Below are 21,894 nucleotides of genomic sequence, written 5' to 3'. Positions count from 1 at the left end.
CAAAACCTAGTGACTTCTTAAGGCATTGGACACACTGTGGGAAAAAACTGAAAGGATGCTCCTTCTAAGAGTAGTTTACAAAAGACTCTAACTTCAGGGATTATAGGTGTGCAGTGAAAGTCCCATATCAGAAAGCTTACAATGGAATCCTGGCTCTGCTTTTGATTTGAACGTCATGTAATGCCAACTCTGAGATTCATCAAGTGATGCCTCAACTGCTTGGGTCCTTCATATCCATATGGGAAACCTGGAGTGGTTCCCAGGTCCTGGTTTTAGCCTGGACCATTCCCAGTTGTGGTGGGAACTTTAGAAGCAGAATAATAATGAGGAGATCTTTCTGTCTCACTCACTTCCCACCACCTTCCCTTAGTTTGTCCCTTGCTTGCTCTGACAAAGCAAGCTGTCACATTTGCAGCTGCCCTGTGGAGAGGCCCATGTTGCAAGAGCTATGGGTGTCCTGCAGCCCCCAGACAGTGAGCAGCTGAGACTCAACAGCCCTCAGGACATGACATTCATCCACCCACCTGCATGAATTTGGGAAGTAGATTCTTTCAAGTCAAACTCTGGGATGACTTCAGCCACAGCCAAAACCTTCCCTGCAGCCTAGGAGACTCCAAAGCAAAGCCCTCAGCTGAGCTGTGCCTGGACTCCTGGTCTACACAAACTGACAGCAGAGATGAGCCGGATAGTTCTTGTCTTTGTGTAAGAATTAAGGTGTGAGCAGAGAGGAGCAGCGAGCAAGGCAGCAGGGTTTAATGGCGTAGGACATCTGTCACAAAGGATGGGTACTTCTCCAGACAGCAGCTAAGAGTGTCCAGTCATTCAGACTGGGGACAGCAAGGTGACATGGTTTGACGGAAACAATATGCCTGGCAGGTCAGGCAGGCAGCTCTGGAAAGAGTTGAAAACTGAGCACACAGTCTATATTCAGACTGGGGCCTTGTTCCTTCTGCCACTCTTCCTTCCTTTCTCCATTTCCCTCTTCTCTTGAACGAAAGGCTTGCTGAGTATGAATTTGGTAAAATTCCTGCCAATGTTTTACTGCTCAGTGCCCTCAGACTGGGAAGCCCACCCGGCAATAGGCCAAGGAGATTTCCTAGGTATCAGGCTAGGGAACCAATCTGGTACTAAACAGAGAAGACTCTCTTAGGCAGCCTTCCTCAGCAGAACGCTGAGGTCACCTGTGAAGTCATCAGGTACAGATGGGACTTTGTAAAGTACAGGGCTGCTCCAAGACATGCTTTATTTTCTTTGGGCACTTCTGACAAACGTAGGGTAATTTGTAACTTTTTATCTGACAAAATTAGAGATGATAAAGACTGTTTTAAAAATAAACCACCAAACTGGAGAAAATTCATTATGCAGCAATAGATAACTAACCCACTAGCCAACACATTCACGTGTGGGGGAGTGTGCCCTCCACAGACACATTCAAACAAATGCCTGGGCTGTGTTCAGTAGCATCTCAGAATCGTTCCAGATGAGAGTGAAGCAGGAGGAGGTAGTTTCTCCTAGCCATGCAAGATCTTTTGTTTTGAGCAGAACACACAAGGGGAGGTGAATATTGAAGCAAAGTTAAACCAAAAGAAGCAATGAAGATAAAGACCAGGTGAGCATCTCAGGAAGGGACTGGGAGGCCAATCAACATTCGGGCCGACATTCGGTTCTCTAAGTGGGGCCCTCCCTGCTTCCTGCTGGATGGAAGGGTTCCCTGGCCTGAGATTCCTAAAACTCCTTTTAGAACTTCACAAGAGACCTAAGCAGCCCCCTTGGTGGAGGATGGCCAACGATTCCCCTATTTTGCCCTCTGGTGAAAAACACCTAAAAGAGCCATACCTATTCCTGTGTGCCACTCGCCATTCCCTCCACATACCAGAACCCCAAAGTACTGGAAAGTGAGTCTACTTCAAGCTCCCTACCCTGTCCCTGCTCATGCACTTCACTGGCTGAGAGATCCTGGGAAAGTTATTCATCCTTCCTCTTGCTGTCTTTTCATATCCACCAAACAGGAAGAGTGAATTCGTTCATCTGAAATGGAAGCATCATTGATCTTTGTGCAAATGCATGGAGAACCAAAAACACATCAATCCTGTGTAAGATACAGGTACAAGGGCCTGGCACAATGACCTAGCAGCTAAAGTCCTCGCCTTGAATGTGCTGGGATCCCACATGGGCGCCAGTTCTAATCCCAACAGCTCCACTTCCCATCCAGCTCCCTGCTTGTGGCCTGGGAAAGCAGTTGAGGATGGCCCAGAGCCTTGGGACCCTGTACCTGCGTGGGAGACCTGGAAGAGGTTCCCGGCTTTGGATTGGCTCAGCACTGGCCATTGTGGTCACTTGGGGAGTGAATCATCGGACGGAAGATCTTCCTCTCTGTCTCTCCTCCTCTCTGTATATCTGACTTTCCAATAAAAAAATAAATAATTTTTTTTTTAAAAAAAGATACAGGTACAAGTTAAGTATCCTCATAAAGCCCACTGCATAGCATAGGCTGCTAATCCGCCGTTCATAACACACATAAGCGGAATGCATGACAACAGTGCTAAATCACTTTGCTAGGGATAAAGATCAACAGTTGGGCTATAGTTTTGCCTGGCATCAACCAGGCCCTCAACAATGAAGGAAAACAAATATGATTAGAATATATATGAGTTTGGGCCCGGCGCGGTGGCACAAGTGGTTAAGTCCTCGCCTTGCACGCCCGGGATCCCATGTGGGCGCCGGTTCTAATCCCGGCAGCCCCGCTTCCCTTCCAGCTCCCTGCCTGTGGCCTGGGAAGGCAGTTGAGGACGGCCCAAAGCTTTGGGACCCTGCACCCGCGTGGGAGACCCGGAAGAGGCTCCTGGCTTCGGATCGGCATAGTATCGACCCGTTGCGGCTCACTTGGGGAGTGAATCGTCGGATGGAAGATCTTCCTCTCTGTATCTCCTCTCTGTATATCCGCCTTTCCAATGAAAAAATAATAAAAATAAATCTTTAAAAAAAAAAAGAATATACATGAGTTTATCTAACTAGATTATCGACTTTATTGTCAAGAATGTGTTTATTCATTTTAATAGCACTCTCTCCCACCAAACTCTAAATCCTATCTAAGACTATGGAATTCTGCACTAGGACTTAGATCATAGCCAGGGCCATAAAATCTCACTAACTATGTATTCAAATATTTATTGAATGTCCCTACATATCGGCCTTGGTGCTATGCACTCAAGTCTTCTGTTAGTTCAAGTCCTTCATGTTTTCCTGGGGGAAAGAGTTTGAAGAAAAGAATGACATTTAACAGTACCACTTTGCCTGTTCCATATGGATGCGATATAAGACAGCAATTTACATTTTCTAATGTTAACGGTTTACTGTTCCCATTAGAGTCCCTGAAAGACTACAGGTCTTTTGGAGTCAAAGATTTTCATCCCTCTTATCGGCTGAGGAACCCCAAGTGCCTAGAAAAGCTAGCACCCCACAGGCAACCGAATGAGCTAAACATACATCCAGGGTGATGACAAGGCCAGTGGCTGAAGTACTGCTAGAGGTGGCCACTCTAAAACGGCCACAAGTTGGAACATTTTTTATTTCCAATTGACCTTTATGAAGTGATCTTTTCAGAACCTACATATGGTTAATATATTTCTATCACTTCCACAAAGTACTATTGCCTTAAGGACACCTGTAAAATGATTTTAGTGGAAGATAAAGATGTCACCGAATTAATTTGATCGCAAATGTTCATGTTCCTCAAGCGGAAAGACTCATTTAGGGATTGTCTTTGACATTTCTCTAATAACTTGCTCGAATCTGATTTTTAAGAAAGATTAAACAAACATGAGGGTCAAACGTAGCCAGCTGCGGGATAAAAATCAGAATTTTTAAAAGCATTGAATTTACCCTTAATAGAGCACATACATTTTCTGAACATAATCCTTTCTCTAAATCATATCTTTGTACATTTTGCTGATGACAATATTACATATGTTATTGAGCAGTCACAACAAAATTATAAACATGCATCACCTCCTAGCTGTGAGTCACATTTAATCAAGCATAAACAGGTAATATTCATAACCTCTCCAGAGTTTCTTATCTATGTGATAATTTGCTCTTTTTTCAAACTAGACCTTAATAATACGCTTTTTATTTTCAACAGACTCAGTGAAAGCTAACCATATTAAATTTCCCCTCATTTAAAAATGCGGTAGAGCCAGATGTTTAAATGGCTCAGATGCCTTCCGCTCACAGGTGGGGTGTCTGGAGTCCAGCCTCGCTCCAACTCCTGACTCCAGCTTCCTGCTGGCGTACATCCTGGGAGCCAGGGATAACATCTCAAGGAGTGGGTCTCTGCCGACCCCCATGCAAGACCTGGGCTGAGTTCCCAGCTCCAGCGGCTGCAGGCATTTAGAGAGAGACAAACAGTGGAGGGAAGGTTCAAACTGGGTAGCTTTCAGTAAACCATGAAGTCCTTGGGACTCCCCCACCCCTAACCCACTCCACTCACGATTCCTCAGTTTCTTCTCCCAACAGCCGGCTGTACTTGGCTGCGGCCTTCCCTGAAGGAATTCGACGCCCCACCTCTGAAGTCCCATCCAAAACACACGGAATGGCGGTCAGGGAAGCCACCAGCGAGGGCGCTTCTTGGGGGACACCACGCCGGACCCGCATGGCCAAAGCGGGCATCTGGGAAGAAGGGCATCTCCCACTCACCCGTGGGGAAGTCCACCCGTGGAAGTCTCTGCATTGTGCCCCAGGCGGTATTTGAACTTCCTAATGGCCCTGGGAATCCCCTCAAGGCCCTGTTTCTAATAAACCAACTTTCTCAACCATCTTTAAAGCAGACACTCAGCGGTGGCAGGGCCCCTCCGGGACTGTGTGGCTCTTAGCTGAGCCCCCAGGCTGCGCGGGGACAAAGAGACCAGCTGCCACCAGCCCAGACCTTGCATGGAAGGACTGAGTAGCTTACCCCAACCAACCCTCGGGTAGGTGCAGGAGCCAGTACCCCTCTCATACTGCCGCTTCCCTTCCATCCAGCCCTGGCCAAAAAAAACGCGATGAACCTGCACCGCTTGGCTTAAATCCATCAGGTTTGCCCCCCGCTCTCAGAACCTAGACTTGCTTGTTCCCACTGAGTGTGGGCTGACCCCTCTCAATCCCACTGTGCCTGCTCCCTCCAACTGGCTGCCGCGGGTGGGCAGGCTGTGAGTGGAACACCTAGGAGTCCTTCCTGAAAGGGATTGGTAGGTGAGACAAGCTCCCAAGCCAAGCACTGCTGGGAGGAGCTCCTTGTTTCTGTGGCTGTCAAGCCATATTGCCTGACCCGCTTTGCCTTGTGAACTGCCAGCTTTCTTGTGCCGCCCAGATGCTTGCTCCACTGCACAGTTTGTCACCTTTATCAAGGAGTGTTTGGTTCCCACGCAGTCAGCATCTGGCAACTTACAGCAGAAAAGCTGTCATCTTCCGACTCCTCCACTGTGGCAACCGCTTTAGCATATGGCCTCACATTGCTAACTCCAGTACCTGAGTGACCCCGATACTTCCTCACTACTCCCCGATAATTCCTCATTTACTTTGGGATTCTGTTTTCTTGGCCATTTGATATAGTGTTGTCATTGTCCATGGTGGCACTCCTAAGGAGGAGTCTGGATGTGGTCCTGGGTCATGACTAACAGCTGTTCTAAGAAATACTCAATTCAAAAGTCCTTCTGGAAAAAGGACCCTCTTTCCTACGTTCAGTAGATAATTCCTGGGATTACTTTAAGGGTCATAGAAAATCAGCACTGCAGCCTCAAGCAGGCTGCTGCCCTGCTAAAACATGAAACCTGAGACCTCAATTCTCTCCTGACCAACCCCCACGCTCACCTCTTCACAGTAGGCTATCTTCTTTTTTTTCTCCCCAGATCATGAAGAGGTTTTTTTCAAGTAGGGGTAACTCTCCATCAACCCCAAGGACTCACCCCGGGTTGCCTCCTTAAAAAATGGGAAACCTTTAGAATGCATGCTCTGAACAAGGAAAAGCTTATCTTCCTTTGCAACACTGTTTGGCCCCAGTATAAGCTGGGGCAAGGAGATCCCTGTTAGTTACTTGAACCTTCAACTTGATCTCGTCTATGGGAGACAACAAAGATGATCAGAAATGTCTTACATCCAGGATTTCATGCCTAAACACTCCTAGAAACACAAGATACAAAGAATAGACAGATATGGCGAATGACCTACTCTTTGAGTGGTTTTCTGTCACCCAGGGCCTAGGCACATGAAGCTCAGATTGTCTCAGCACCAGAATCACCCTGTCTCTCAGGAGTGGGTCTTCTCCCTCCCTCTCAGGCCCTAATCATTTCAACCTCCTACTGGTGTTCAGCCTCCACCCTCCAGCCCAAGCCATCCCTGTGTACCAGAGGACAATAGGGCTGGAACTGTTCACAATGAAACCTACTACCATCTGGACACAACTAAGGTTAGTTTGCCAAGAAATCTGGGTGAAGGCTTTCCACACAATTACAGCACACATTGCTTAAAGCAGTACAAATGAAAATCAGGAAGGTTTTCAGAAGATCTTACCAAATTTACAAGTATGCTGGGCCTTGACTTGACTTGGAGTAACCTAAATATTATCTTATCTGCTTGTCACACCTTGGAGGGAAAAACAGCCAGTTTTGGCCTAAGCCAAACTCATGTTGACTCCATCACCATTCAGTATCCCAACCAATTTTCTGTGTGAGCTGTGACAATTCCACAAGGATACCTAACTGGATCTGTTGTACCCAGATTTTGCGATCCCCAGAACATCTTCAGCAGTCATAAGTTATAAGTTGATGCAAAGGCCTAAAGGTGGTTTATTCAGACTAGGCCCCCAGCCACCACCCCAGCCCTGTTGACCTGCAGCAGAAGGGGCAAAAGGAGAAGTGGGGGAAAAAAAGAGGGCTGAGGTTCAACAGCACAGGGATTTTAACATTTCAGGCCAATTCCACATAATTATACAGTCATGATTGGTCAGTTTATTCGTTAACTTTTACAAAGAGCAAGTTGGCAGACTTCTATTGGTGTGTTTAAAGCAAGCAACTTTCAAAAAGTACAAACTGCTGGGCTACAGGGCAGTGAACAACTTATTTAACAAGCACACCAGCCGTCTCCTTCCTGAGGAGTGCTCTGCCTATGTGACCTGCCAGGGGTCACATAGACTGTCAGGCCTGGAGTTCACACAATTCCCAGCAAGCAAGTAAGGCAGAAATTACAAAAGCAGAAAACATCTAGGTTCTTCAGATCTATCAGTGAGGTTAAGAGGATTTAGGGCAACAAGACCATGTGTTTAACTGATTTGTGGTTGGGCTGACTGACGTAATAGATACCTAGTAAGAATTGGTCCTTCTGGGATGCTAGGGTCTACACTACCAGCCATCTCTTAATTAAGTCTGGATTCTCTTCCTTGTGCTTTGTTATATCTATGACTTTGTTATAATCTACAGGCTTGATAGTACAGGCCAGGGAACGCAGCAGTGGATGGCCCAAGTCCTTGGGATCTTGTACCCACGTGAGAGACCCAGAAGAAGCTCCTGACTCCTGGCTTCAGATTAGCTCAGCTCAGCTCCGGCTGTTGTGCTATTTGGGGAGTGAAGCAGAGGATGGAACATTTTTCTTTCTCTTCTTTTTGTAAAATCTGCCTTTCAAATAAAAATAAGCAATCTTAAATGAAAAATAAATTCTTCTCATGGGTCAGGGAAATTGGGGATGCTGGAGATGAATGAACTTGTCCAAATCTCCCCCGACCTCCTTAGTGAGCTGTAGAATCAGGTCCAGAGTTCTGGTCTGTGGGACTTGAAATGTTCTTGCCATGTTATACAATTTTCTCACTGGGTTATCAGAACTTTTAGTCAAGACTCAATTTAGTGAGCTCAGCAGCTAACTAGCAGTCAATGTTCATCGTTACCCTTTGCAGGTCACTTGCATGCATGCAGTTGCAGTTTCAGGAAGGGTGCATCCAAGATTATATTTCACTCAAGGGACTCTGGTAGAGGTCCAGACACTGTTAGGGTTTACAGCAAGCTAGTAAATGTGGGTACTAGCTGCTACCTATGGTACTACACTTTGTGGAGGAATGCATCTGCCCATGCTGATGTTGGCAGCATAGAAATTTTTGTATTACGAAAGCCTTCTTTGCTTACATTTTCTAGTGCTGATTTTCTTATTTTCCGGGGCCTTGGGTTTAAATCCTTTGCAGATCATTGTCATCTAAAGTCACAATGACGATGTATATTCCCCTCTCTTGAGTAAGAAATAAGAAAAGCCATAATGATAGGTTAACACCATAGAGAAAACAATGGGGTGGCTGCCCAAGGCTGTGATTCTCAGCACCGTCTTTATTCACTCTCCAATCTTCCCCTTGAAGAAAACTTCTCATTCTTCTAAGACCTACTTATTAGAAAAAAAAAAAACTGTATATATTCCTAGCTGCACTTTTCTATAGTTTTGCCTTCATGATTTGACTAAGACTTAAATGTAATATTAATAAAGAAATAGCAAGATATCAGAAGCAAGAAAAAGAGAACTGACAATCTAAGGTTGAAAAATACATTAACATCCATAACTTTCAGACTGTAAGGAATAGAGGTTTTACCTCCCCGGTGCTTAAGGAGTATCTTTCACAGGCTAGGCCCAATGCTAAGCACTAGTAAGAAAACAGACTAGTAAGAAAACAGGCTGATTCTGTGTGATCATCACAATCTATGTACAATTCTATTTTTCTCCCTTTTAACTAAATGGCATTCCTGTTTCTTCCTCTCTCTTCCTTTCTTCTCTTTCTTTTCTTTCTTTCATTTTCTTTTCTTTTCTTTCTTTCCTTCTTTCTTCCTCTTTGTTTCTTCCTTTCTCCTCTCCTTCCTTCCTTCTTCCTCCTTCCTTTTTCTTCTTTCAGATTTATTTACTTTCATTGAAAAAGTAGATTTACAGAGAGAAGGAATGAAAGAAATATCTTCCATGCACTGGATCACTCCCCAAGTGACTGCAACAGTTGGAACTGAGCTAATCTGAAACCAGAAGATTCTTCCAGGTCTCCCAAGGGTCCCAAAGCTTTGGGTCATCCCCAACTGCTTTCCCAGGCACAAGCAGGGAGCTGAATGGGAACTGGAACAGTCAGGACAGGAACCAATGCCTGTATAGGATCCTGGCACATACAAGATGAGGATATAGCTACTGAGCATTGTGCCAGCCCCCTGCTATTTTTTTTCTTGACTTGAAGGTCATGGAATTGATGAGATTTCTGTCTACCTAATATTCTTTCATGTTCATTCCCCCCTTTTTTCATAAAATATACTTTTAATAATTCCTTGGAGTGCCAAACAAAAGGGGGAAAAACCAGCCAGGCAGATCACTATTCATAAAACAACAAAAACAAATAAAATCAGAATACTCTTGCTTCTTGAATCTTAAATCTACTCATTCCAGGATAGCCAAAATTTAGGCAGAGCTTAGTGGACATTTACATAACCAACTGAAAAAAATTAGGATTTTCCAGTTTGTGCTTTAATTGTCAGATAATTTATACCCAAAGGGGGTATTCTAATTCATCACTGAATTCCACTGATTACAATGCCAAGACTTTAAGTGACACATGGGGAATGTTTTGTGCCCCATGTGCCAAATTGGTCCCTCTGAGATTAGAAAAGCATTTTGAAAACCATATCCAAGGCCAAGATACGCATAGTCCTTTTGAGTCATCAAAGTTCATCTCTGGATTGTGGCAGAAGTTACCATTCGTCTCGGTATGTGCACACACAGAGTTGGCGTCCCTCACTCTCTATACCCCCATGCATATGTTGCATTTTGCTTTTTTAAAGTAACTTGGATTTCAGAAGACTTTCTCAGAAACTCATCCTGAAGTTTTGTTTGAAAAAAAAAATTTTTTTTTTGAGCTTCTCTACCTCTGGGACCATCATCCTTTGTTTTAATACTCAACTAAAAGGGCTTATCTCATCATCACATAGTTCAAAAACATCCTCAAGATGTCAAAAATACAAGCTGAGTGCATGGTGTAGCACATTAATCCACTGCTTGCAATGCCCACATTCCATATCAGAATACAGGTTTATGTCCTGGCTGCAGTGCTTTCAATCCAGCTTCATGCTAAGATGCCTGAGAGTAGCAGAAAATGGTTCACATATATGGGTCCCTGTCATCCATGGGGCAGACGTGAATGGAATTCTAGGTGTCTGATTTTGGCTTTGGCCAGCGCTGGCTGCTGTGAGCATTTAGACAGTGAACCAGTGAACACAGTTCTCAGTTCCTCTCCCACTCCTCCGCCTTTAAAAGAAATCAATCTTTAGAGAGAAAAAAAAAAAACAAAAAACCATAAACTCCTGTCCTGTCTTGCTCCAAGTTCCTACTCAGAAATAAAGTTGCTAGCTCCTTCAGGAGCTTAGCCACGTGGCACCAATTTAATGTCAGACCTTTACTAAATTTGGAATGAGCATAGGACTGAGGGAAAACTTAAAGCTGGGTGCCATGCATGGATAGTTCCTGTCCATTCATTGCCGGACTCTGACCCCACGTGCCTATGGGTGACAGTCTCCTTGGACCCTCGGATCTGGGGTCCTTTTATCACTCACCCCCCAGGAGCCTCTGTCCCTCTCCTGTTTTCCAGGTGAAGTGCCCTATCATTTCTAAAGTAATGGTGAGTATTCTCTGCTCTCCAATAGCAGTTTCTTCCCTGTTGCCTGTTTCCTGGAGATTCTTCAGGAAGAAGAGCCTGCTTTTAAAAGTCAAAATCTTAAAAAAAAAAAAAAAAAAAAAAGTGGCGGCAGAGAGGGAACATCAATATCTAAAAAATCTGTTTGGAACATTCTTCCACTCCTTTACGCCTCACATTTTTCCTGCTCTTCCACATTGCTCCCCTGTTGAGAATGATACTTCTAACAAGGAACTGGCTCTGAAATGAACATTTTATGAGAACTGTCTAGGACACTTTAATCTTTCTAGCCGCTCTGTGTGAATACCATTCTCATCATGTTATGGATGATAATGGTTACAGAATTAAGTCTTGTTGAGAATCTGCTTTGCATCAAACACAGTATTATGCACTTCGCATGTATTGCCTTGATGAATTTGGGACCATTACCATCTCATTTCACAGATGAGAAAACCGAGATTCCGTAAGGAGAAATGATAGATTAGCAACATCCAAACCAGAATAGAACCCGTGTCCCCATGACTCTAAGCTCTTGGATTCCTCATTTCACCATGCAGCTGCAGGATGGCTGGGTTCCTTAGAGGGCCATCAGCAATGGGCTTACATGACTTAAGCCCTGGCCCAGCCCAGAGTATCCCACAGCTGGCCTTCAGTGGGTAGTTGTCCAGTGAATGAGGAGTTCTGGTTCTGAATTCTCCAGAGACTCCAGGAGTGCTGCTCATGGTGAAGGGGCTTTGTTTCTCACACAGAATCTTTCCAGCATCTTCGTATATGGTTCAATTAACAGAGTATCTACCAATTAAGGAAGAGCATCACGGTTGAGAGAGAAACATTACATTTTAATGAGGAAGGAAAGAGAACAGCGATGGTGGCAAGAATAAACTAGATTTTTTTTTCTACCAATACCGACAGTATCATCCTGAGATCTCTTTAAAAGGTGTGAGACTGTGATGGGGGAGAATGGCCCTGCAGTCATCGAGAAAGTTTGGAGCTCCCAATTCTTTCTTGACCTACAATTTGGTGTTTCCCTCCATTTCTATGCTGTGTCAATAAGCTGGCATCACAATCATGTAGAGGACCCTGGCCTGAAATGGAGAAGAAGAGATCTAATACATGAGACTCAAGATTCCTGTCCTCTCCAAACGTAGGGCCTGAGGGCCCAAACACAGCCCCTGCTGCCTGGGCAGACCCATGTCGAGGAGAAAGGCTTTCTTCTCAGGATGTGTATCTGGGTTGGGGACAGGAGACACTCACATGACTCCTCATACAACATTTGTGCAACTCTACATCTCTCCACTCATCGGAGAACAACAAAACAGTCATTACTGGGGAGAGTAAATAACCTGAAATTAAATGCGACTTGGGGCATGGAGCTTTAAAAACATGTGTTCCATTTGACCAGAAATTCCACTTTTAAGAATTTGTTCAAAGGAAGTAGCTTGGGATATTTGATGTTTTAACTGTAAGAATGTTCATTCCTGGCACAAGATTGGGATCACTCTCATGTATAAACACAAAAAATCAGTTCCATTAATTTTGGCTCATCCTTAATGGAACATTCTTCCCTCAAAGCAAACATGTGAAGTTCTCTTGTTGACATGGAGAGATGTGACATAATGTTTTATAAAGTGAATTAAATCAGAAGGTTGTGTGTGTGTGTGTGTGTGTGAATGCAGTGGTTATTTCTTGGTAATAGAATTATGAGTTTGTTTCTTTGATTGACTTAAAATGAGAATTTTGTCAAGATGAAAAGATTGTAATTGGGAAAAATGATATTTCTGTTTCTTTACAAAGGAGTATTTCATAACAAACTCAAGGACAAATTCGTTCATTCAGACATATTCATCCCATTCATCCAAGTGTCATTTTATTTGTCTATCAAAACGGGAGTGGAAACCTCTAGTGGGCAGGGCTGCTGTGAGGATTCCATGAGATAAGGCAGATAAAGGTTCTCAGATGGGACTGGGGGCGGGCAGGTGCTTAGGCTGGTGGTTAAGATGCCCATGAAATCACCTGTAACCCATAAGGATTCCTCTAGACCTGACCATGGATTCAGCTCCAACTCCAGACTGACCACTCAGCTCCTAACCAGCCAGAAGCAAGGAGCATCTGACCCTAGCCACCAAAGCTGCATTACTACCTGTAACCCAGGGCACCCAAAGTATGACTTTCCTGGGGGGGAGGAGGGAAGTGGAAGTGCCATTTTGAGTGTTTCATGTGCAAGAGAAACAAGTATGCCTGCACAGAACATTTAGCTGGGTGCAAAAAAACAATGTTGTATGCCAAGGAGGATGTTGGTCTCCCTCGGAGCAGCCGGTTAGCAGACACTCTTCCTTTGGCTCCCTGTGCCTGAGCATAAGCCCTCAGCAAACCTCCTCTGGGTTGCAGTTGACCTCTTGTCAGTTTCTCTGACAGGCGATTTCAGAAACTCAGGGTTTCAGGTGTACCTGAGTCTGATACCCAGCTCCAGCTCCTGACTCCACATTCTTTCTAAAGCAGATCCTGGGAGGCAGCAGGAATAGCTGAAGACACTGCGCCCCTACCACTCACAAGGGAAACTTGAATTAAGTTTCTGGTTCCTTGCTTTGCCCCTGCCCAGGCCTGGACATTGTGCTTGGAGGATGAAACAGCAGGTGGGAACTCTCCACTTTTTTTTTTTTTGGTCTGTTTCTCTGCCTCACAAACAAATAATCTTAAGTGCGATTTTCAAAGAAGATTGCCAAGGGGCATCTATTGCCTCTCTGTGTCGATGCAAACCTCGCTTTATTCTCTAGTACCTTGTTTTTCGCACACTAGCCACTCATCATTCTACGCTTCACCGAGAAAGAGCGGTGTGTCGGGATGCTTCAGAAATCCGTCTTAATATTACCACAATGTGAAAGGATTAGTTCTTAAACGTTAGTGTATGTCATGCTCAGATAGCATGAAGTACAAAAGAGACGTGCTTATGCAAATTAACCTTATAAAAAAGGGGGGGAGGGAGTCCAAAGACACTCCCTGAATAATGAATGTGCATCACAGCAAGGATGTGGGTCACCCAAGCACCAAACTATGTCTCAGAAACTTCAAACATTTGTTTTCTGCATTGTTGACATTATAAGAAGGAAAAGGTCACAGGTGAAATGTAAAGGGATTTTACTGTTTGAAACTGTGCTGCAAGAACAGCCTTCCCCCTAGCAAGGGAATTTCGAGGAGGGTTTAAATGTCACTAACAGTCTCAAAATGACTGCAATGAATTTGCAGAAAAAAGGGATCTACAGGGCTTTTTTTATGAAAAAAAAAATGCTCTTTGATTTCCAGTTGTAGCTTTGGCAGCGACATTGGCAAGGGAGCTTTTGTAAGGGGATGTGGCTCACACCGTGGAGGGGGACACGCTGAGAAGGCATGGGGGCAGTTTACACATGAAAGGTATTTCCCAACCCCATACACATACTCAGGACATGCTGACAAGCTCACTGAGCCCACCCGTAGCCATCCCATTCATATCTAGGAAGAAGGAAGACCAGGGCATACTCTCCTGTAATGGAGGCTGCTTTAAAATATTATGGGCTGCCACAGCAGAATTGCTGGTTCTTGCCACAAACACTGATTGATGCTTGTGTGAGCCAGGCCTGTGCTGAGCTCTGAAATTGCAACAGGAGATGAGGCAGGGCCTGCAAGCAGCTCGATGTCCAGGGGCCTGACAGATGTTCAAGAACAGGGAGTTAAAGGACCAAGGAAATCCATCTGGGCTTGAGCCAAGGCTACTCTGCCAGTGACCCCGTGCAGCAAGTACTGCATTCCATTCCATGGGGTAGCTGGGACTCCAGCTGACCTGCTGGGGTGTGGGGACTTTCACATGAGTCTTTATCCACTCAATCTTCCTTCCCTCTCCCTCTCGGGAATTGCACTGGTGTTGTGGTCTGATGCTTCCTGCATTTCCTTGCCTATTTCTCTCATTGGTGCTTCCTCTAATAAAAAACCTCTGCACATTGATTTTCATCTCATTGCATGTTTATAGAAGAACCCAGACTAGCACAGGACCTCTTCATCAAGGCACCAAGATAGAGAAGTAGAGACAAAAACACGGGAGTAAGGAATGCTTCGCTGTGTCCCAGAGGCCATCAAGCCACTGACTTGGCTGCCAAGACTAAGAGTGCTGGTTACTGATGCCTTGATGCCCCCCTACAATGCATGTTACAATGATGAGGCTAAAGAGCCTCCTGGGTGCAGAGGGGGACAGCATGGTATAAAAATGTAGCCAAGGAAGACTTTTGGACCCATTGAGGTCCATCTGCGCCAGCGTGACTCTTGTAGTAGTGGAGTTCGCATCAATTCAGGGAAGCTGGTGATTGCATATCTCAATGAACAACCCTTTGCTAAAACGACAGGACCAAACGACCACCCATTCATATTAACCCTAAATGTAAATGGCTTAAACTCATCAACCAAACATCATAGATTTGTAGACTGGATTAAAAAACAAAACCCATCTAATTGTTTCCTACAGGAGACATCTCACCAACAAAGATCAGTGGAAACTATAACTGATGAATTTTTATTTTTGATGTTTTTTTTTTAATTTCGACTCTTCAAAACTTTTTCTTCCTCATTCAATTCTTCATTGTCTCAGATCACACAGTAGCATCCTTTTCTTTAAGATTCTTCATTTTCTTCTTCATTGCTTCAGCAACACATTAGTCATTCAGTAACATGGCATTTAACTTCATGGTGTTTTTAACTTCCTTTTTTCTTCTTGTTGATTTTGTATTGTGGCTTTTCATTTAAGGGGATGCATAGTAACTGTGTAATGGAGGCTATCATATCCAGATGTGAGGATACAATGCATTATGCATTGCTACTTCCAAACAAAGATGGACTCCCAATGAAATTATTAACTATATTTTGACAATAGGATGCTTGACTCTCTGTCATTGTCCATACCTGCAATGATGGACATATGACTGTTTATGAAGAATTGTACTATAGTAATAATACAGCAGAATTCAGTAGGGGGACTTGGGGAGGGGTTAAGAGAAATCCCAGGGCCTATGGAATTGTATCATAAAAAGATGATAATAATAATTTTAAAAAGGAGAAAAAATAAATTGCAAGAAAAAAACAAAGAAGGAAAATAGAACATGGCCCAACAAGTTTAAACAGATGGGGTTTATTTAAAGGAAATAGATCATTTACAAAATTAAGCTACTTATCCTGTAATAGATCAGATGGGCTAGAGAACTCAGGAAAATGAATCTAGTTTTTCTAGGATAGCAAATAGGATCATCCAAAAAACTGTTACTTTTTCTAGAAACTTCCATTCTCATTGTTGGCCCCATACCCATCCAGGCACTACCATGGTTAGGAAGTCTTCAGGACTACCAGCAGCTGGACAGCCTTACTGGCTCTGACCCTGGACTACACCCACACAGGTGCCTGGCAGCTGCAGTCTCTCTTAATACACAATATGAGTGGTAACAGTGCCTCTTCCCAACAGCCCACACACAGAGCTCCGGAACTCACCCTGTCTCCCATGTGAGTGACATCAACAGAACCCGTGAACACACGGCTCCTCCACATCTCCACCTCCCAGTGTCACCTGAGTGTGTGAACGTGCTTGGGGTTGGGTCACCTTTGGAAGCTGAGCTGCAAGCAGCCTGTGAAACTTCATCATGTCCTTTCCAACCTCTGCAGGACAGAGGCACATGGGACTTTCAGCTGGCTGCCAAGCCAAGCTCTTCTGTTTCTTCCACAGCTTGCCAAATGACCAAATGGCCCCTCAACCCCCCAGGCTCAGGGAGCACTAGCACAGAGCACAGCTGCCTCTGAAATCTACAGGTCCCCCAGGTGGGCACACTTCCTTCCCAAAGGGGAGGGGATCTGGCAGGTGTCCACTTTTCTTCCTCCACCACCCCTAGACCACATTTCCTCCCTTCCCCAAAGTCCCAGTTCCTGGGAGGCCCTCAGCCCCTTGCCTGTCCTTCCCACACCCGTGTTTAGAGGACAGTGACTTGACTGTTGAAATTTGAGTACCCCCATGCCTTGACTTAATCCACTTCCACCTCTGCTCTCTCACTCATTCTTGGTGACCTCCTTAGATGACCACCTCATGGCCTAGCACAGTGTCCTGACCTCTGTGGTCTTTCCCTCCTCCCCATCTCAGCTGCCATTCCCTCAGCACACTGCTGGCCTTGTCATTTCCAATACCAGCCCCACTTTGACACTTCTGCTTTCTCTGCCCTACTTCTGGGACATCACTTTCTGTGACTCCAGGTCACTTGATCAAGGAGCACACATTCTTCTGTCCCACAGGTGTCCCTGTGTGCTGTCCACACTGCCTTGCCAGCGTTCTCCACCCCCCTTCTATCTTGTCTGGTTGGACAGCCCAGCCTAGCACCACACTAACTCTCGCCAGCTTTCTACCTAGCACCACACTTCATTCTCTCTCCAGCTTCCTATGTCTTTCTCCTTTTTAAAATGAATTGTTTTAGCAAAATCCCAATCTTACTTGTACCCACCCTGCTGATGCTGAACCTGTGCAGCTGGATTCGGCTGGAAGGAAACGCATCACGTCTATAGGTCTCACTTTAACTCTGAGTTTAACACTGGATCTCAGCTCTGCCTGGAGATTTCCCAAATCACATTTATTTTCCCACCCCTTGAGACTATTTTCAGAACTTCTCCGTTTTCTTTGAAACATCACAATTCTTTACCTTGTCTCTGCCTTGGCTAGTGCCTGCATTTGGAAAGACAGGATTCTGTCACCCCCACTCTAGGGTACCAGCTCTGGCATGTGGACACGATGCACTCTTCCTTCCTGTTACATGAATGACCTGCCATTCCTTCTATCTGAAATAATTCCACTCTCCCACCTCCTCTGTCATTACCTGTTTAGCCCACTCCAGTCTGAGTGAATTGTATTAAATCCACTCTTGTCCTTGTTGTTAGTCACCTGTACACAGACAATTTTTAAGATCTATTTGCTGTGTTCATTGGATACCTTCTAGGCATGGAATACTAGACCCCTAAGCAATCACCTTCCTACCCTGAAAGAAGCTGCCCTTATTGCCTACACTTGGTGTGTTAGTCTGCTTGCCATCACTGCAAGATGCCTAAGACATGCTACTTAGCACAGAAGGAGGTTTGTTTTGACTGATGGTGTTGGACACCCATCGTCCATGCTCCTGCAGCCCCATTAGTCTGTCCTCTCATGGGAGGATGGTGGCCTGCAGTGGTGTGGGAAGGGTCACAGAGATAGCCAGAAAGCTGAGAGGTGAGGCCCAGCCTGGCTTTGATAGCCAAGCCTCTGGGGAGAACTTCATTCCAAGGGCACGCCTCCGATGGCCTAAGGACTTCCTTCTGGTTCCATGTCCTGGATTCTATAATCAGATTCAGCTCTAAGAGTGCCATGGATGTCGGGTTTACCATCTGCCTGAGTTGGGGAACTGTGTCTTATTCTAACTTACACCTAAAGATATTTATTTCAGATTTAACTCACAGAGTGACATACACAGAACCATAATGGACTCCAGTGTCCTCAGGAATCCTTTAGAGTAAGGATGGGGCCTGGGAGAGAAATACATTCTTTCTCTCTGGGAACTTCTACCAGGAGCAAACAGCCAAGTCAAATGTCTCTCTTTTGGCACAACCAATAAAACTATCCAGAATCAGATTTTAGAAAGAGGAAACCTTGGAGGCTTCCAGGACTCAAGGAGGACCTGGCAGCATCCAATCTAATTCTCTTATTGGGAAGAAAAGGGACATAGGGGTTTTGAGGTGGAAGGAACTTTCCAAAAGCTGGACAGACAAGGCAAGGTGGGATGGCGGTGGGGAAGGGATCCACTCAGTGGGTCTGTCAACACATCAGAGCTGACTTGGCCTATCACGAGAGTGACCTCAAGGGAAAACTCAGGGCAGAAGGGAAAAAGACATGAAGCAAGGAGGTAGCTTATGTAAAGTCTAGCCCTAACCTGATCCTGCAGGGGGAACAAGGACTCACAGAACTTGAGCCAGCATCCACCTTTGGAACTTCTGTACCTGCTAATTCTGAGTTGAGCTTTGCTCCAGGACAGAGCTCAGGAGAAAGAGACCCTAGACTCTGAAGGGAAAGGCTTCCAAAGAAGTCAGGTGCGAGCTATCAGCAACAACTCTATCAACGGTGAGACGGTTGGATATCATTGCATTATAATGAAAGAGGGGTCCCAAGGAGACCTCGGTGGGGCGCCCACAAGCTCTGCAGTGGTAAGGAGCATTACTGGGATTCAACATCAGCTGTGTGACTTCTTCCTCAGCTAAGCTTTGGTTCCTGGATCTGAAAATTAGGAAAATAATTCTCTCTCCTAAGAGGTGTGGGTGGGCATCTGATGAGCTAATGCATGAAAGCTTAGCCAACTACTGCACTCAGTATTATTGTAATTATTAGTCATGATTATTAATAATCATGCTGCCATAATTATTGTAAGTAATTATAAGGTGGCAAAAAATGGACACCCCAAAATGTAGCACTATTTTAAGTTACCATCCATCTCTTAGCATCCAAGGGGATGAGTGAGCCCTTGCTCACTGTCTTAGCACTGAAACCAGGATTGTCCAAGGAATGGCATTATTGTCACCCACAGTGTGGATGAAACGTTCCTCTGGTGCTCCCAGCCCACCACTGAGATAATTAACCAGAAGCAATTACCGTGCACTTGGCAAATTGCAGTTTGCCCTCTTTGCAAGAGACATGTTTTATTTATACTTCCTCTCTTGTGGCTTGCTGATTGATCACATCCCAAATTCAATATTTAAAAGTGAGCCGCTGACATAGATTTCACCTGGGTTTCCCTTGGGGGTTCTCATCCACCGGATCCAGGCAAGACACTTCCCCAGGCCTTTACATACCCAGCCGTCACCTCTCTGACGATCTGAACTTCTGTACTCACATCCCAGGTCCATCTGCAAAGTGCCCCTCTGTGGGTCTCACCAGGGAACCAGGGCAATGCTTCAAGCTGGACACGTCACTTCCTCTGCCCAGTCTTCTCCAATTTTAGAACGGCCGTAAGCCAGCACACTTTTAGAATATTGAATTCACAGAAGGCTTTTGAAGCTGGACATTAAAAGTGAAGCTCCGAGTAATTCTATTTCTGGGAATCTGTCTGGAGGACATAACCTGGAGTCTGGATTTATGCCGACATTTGTGCGGATGAGATGGTCATCCAGGCATGACTCCTGAGTGCAAGAAGGGGCAAAATAAAATTTCCAGTTTGAGGCTGGATCTGGTATGCCTGAACAATAAGATGGCAGGCAGACATTGACATAATAGAGTGTTTCCGATCGATATCTCTAGGTTTAAGCATATAGGAAAATACCAACCAATGGTTTTTCTGTGCAAGATAGATTTGCCTATATATTTCCCTGATCATGACAAATACCATTAGTATTCATATTAAAGAGAAGTTGGATATCAATTCTGTTGAAATCTAGGGAAATTTTACCACATTAATAGATAACACTCTAAGCAGTGACTAATATTCCTCAATGAATCTTTGATATACTGAGGGTTTAAAATATAAACACTCAGGGCAGGCGTTTGGCCTAGGGCTTAAGACACGGGCTGAGATGGCAGAGTTCCGTATCAGAGTACCTGGGTTTGGGCCTTGTTCCTGATCGCAGCTGCCACTGCACATCCTGGAAGAGACTTAAGCAGTTGGGAGAGCTGGACTGGGTTCCTGGCTCAGTTCCCATTATTGTGAGCATTTAGGGAGTACACCAGTTAATAAATTCTTTCTCCCTATCCCTCCCACCTCTCAGATAAACAAATATATCAGCTTTTAAAAATGAAATGCAAAAAATCAGAAGCAGGCGTCTAACCCAGCAATTAAGACCCTCATTCCACATGGGAGTACCTGGGTTCAATTTGCAGCTCTGACTCCTGGCTACTGCTCCTGCCGATCCACCACTGGGGGGCAGTAGTGAGGACTCAAGGAAGTGGCTCCCTGACTATTTCCCCTTCCTAGTGTCCACCTTGCCCAGACCTAGCCACCATAGAAGTTTAGGGAGTGGACCAGGTAACAGCAGCTTGCCTTCTCTCTGTATATTTCTCTGTTTCCAAATTCAGTAAATAAATAATTAAAAATTTAAATGAAATGCAAATACTAGCAGTGAAGTTGCCAGTGTCCTGCACCGGAGGGCCTGAGTTCAAGTCCCAGCTCTGATTTCTGCTTGCAGTTTCTTGCCAGTATAGATCCTAGAAGGAGGCCATCACAACTCAAGGAATGTGGGTGTCTGTCACTGTTGGGAATTTTTGCCACAAACCCAAGATGCCAGACACAGCGAGTCACACAGGGGAACTTTATTCGAGTGAGAGAGGTGACGGTGGAGAGAAGAGGGAGAAGGAAAGACAGACAGAGGTGGGAGACAGAGAGGAGAGAGAGTACATGAGGGTGGAAGAAGAGAAGGGAGGGAGGAGAATAAAGGAAGTGCACTTTTCATAACATTGAGGCTTTAGGGATGGTGGATTGGCCTTGTGAGGTGGTAGTAGATTGGTGAATAGGGACACGAAGTATAGCAGATTGGTGCAGAACACAGTTTAGACCTCAAGGCTGAGAAGCGTGCACAAGTGCGCCTTCAGGAGACAGAGGCCTAGGGCAAGGTGTTATTTAAGGCGGTGCCGGGTCTACAACGGCAGAGCCTCATCAGTCCTGCGGGCCAATGTTCCAGTCATTCTCTCAGTCACCATGTGGGAAATCAGGATTGAGTTCCCAGCTCCTGATCTGGTTTCAGCCCAGTCCCAGTCATTCCAGCCATACGGGGGTACATCTGCATATGGGAGCACACTCTCTCTCTTCTCTCTCTCTTTTTTTTTTCTCTCTCTCTCTGTGTATATGTCTATACCTCTCAAATAAACATGTTAAATATATATATATTCCTTTGTTTCTTAATAGATCATCTATATTTTTTCAGCACATGAAATACAAACATAATACCTGTGAGAAGCTACACAGCTTGACTGCGTTTTCATTTCTCAACATCATCTGCATCTTTTTTATATACATAATAAAAGGGAGCTTTCCCTTTCTCAGTCAACAAAGTAGCAAAAGCAAAGGGGACACCAGGCTGCCTTTTGCTCCCATAAATGATCCTGTGTGATTTGCTACAACTGGAGTGGCAAGTCCTTATTTAACCACATAGATACAATTGCAACCTATCATATCCTGCCCTCCTCTGCTCTACACCCTAGTTGTCAGCTGTGAAATACATTTTCTCTT

Source organism: Ochotona curzoniae, unplaced genomic scaffold (genome assembly GCF_017591425.1).
Source record: "Ochotona curzoniae isolate NIBS_2020 unplaced genomic scaffold, NIBS_Ocur_1.0 contig_908, whole genome shotgun sequence".
Classification (NCBI taxonomy): domain Eukaryota; kingdom Metazoa; phylum Chordata; class Mammalia; order Lagomorpha; family Ochotonidae; genus Ochotona; species Ochotona curzoniae.
Note: the sequence above shows the minus strand (reverse complement) of the source record.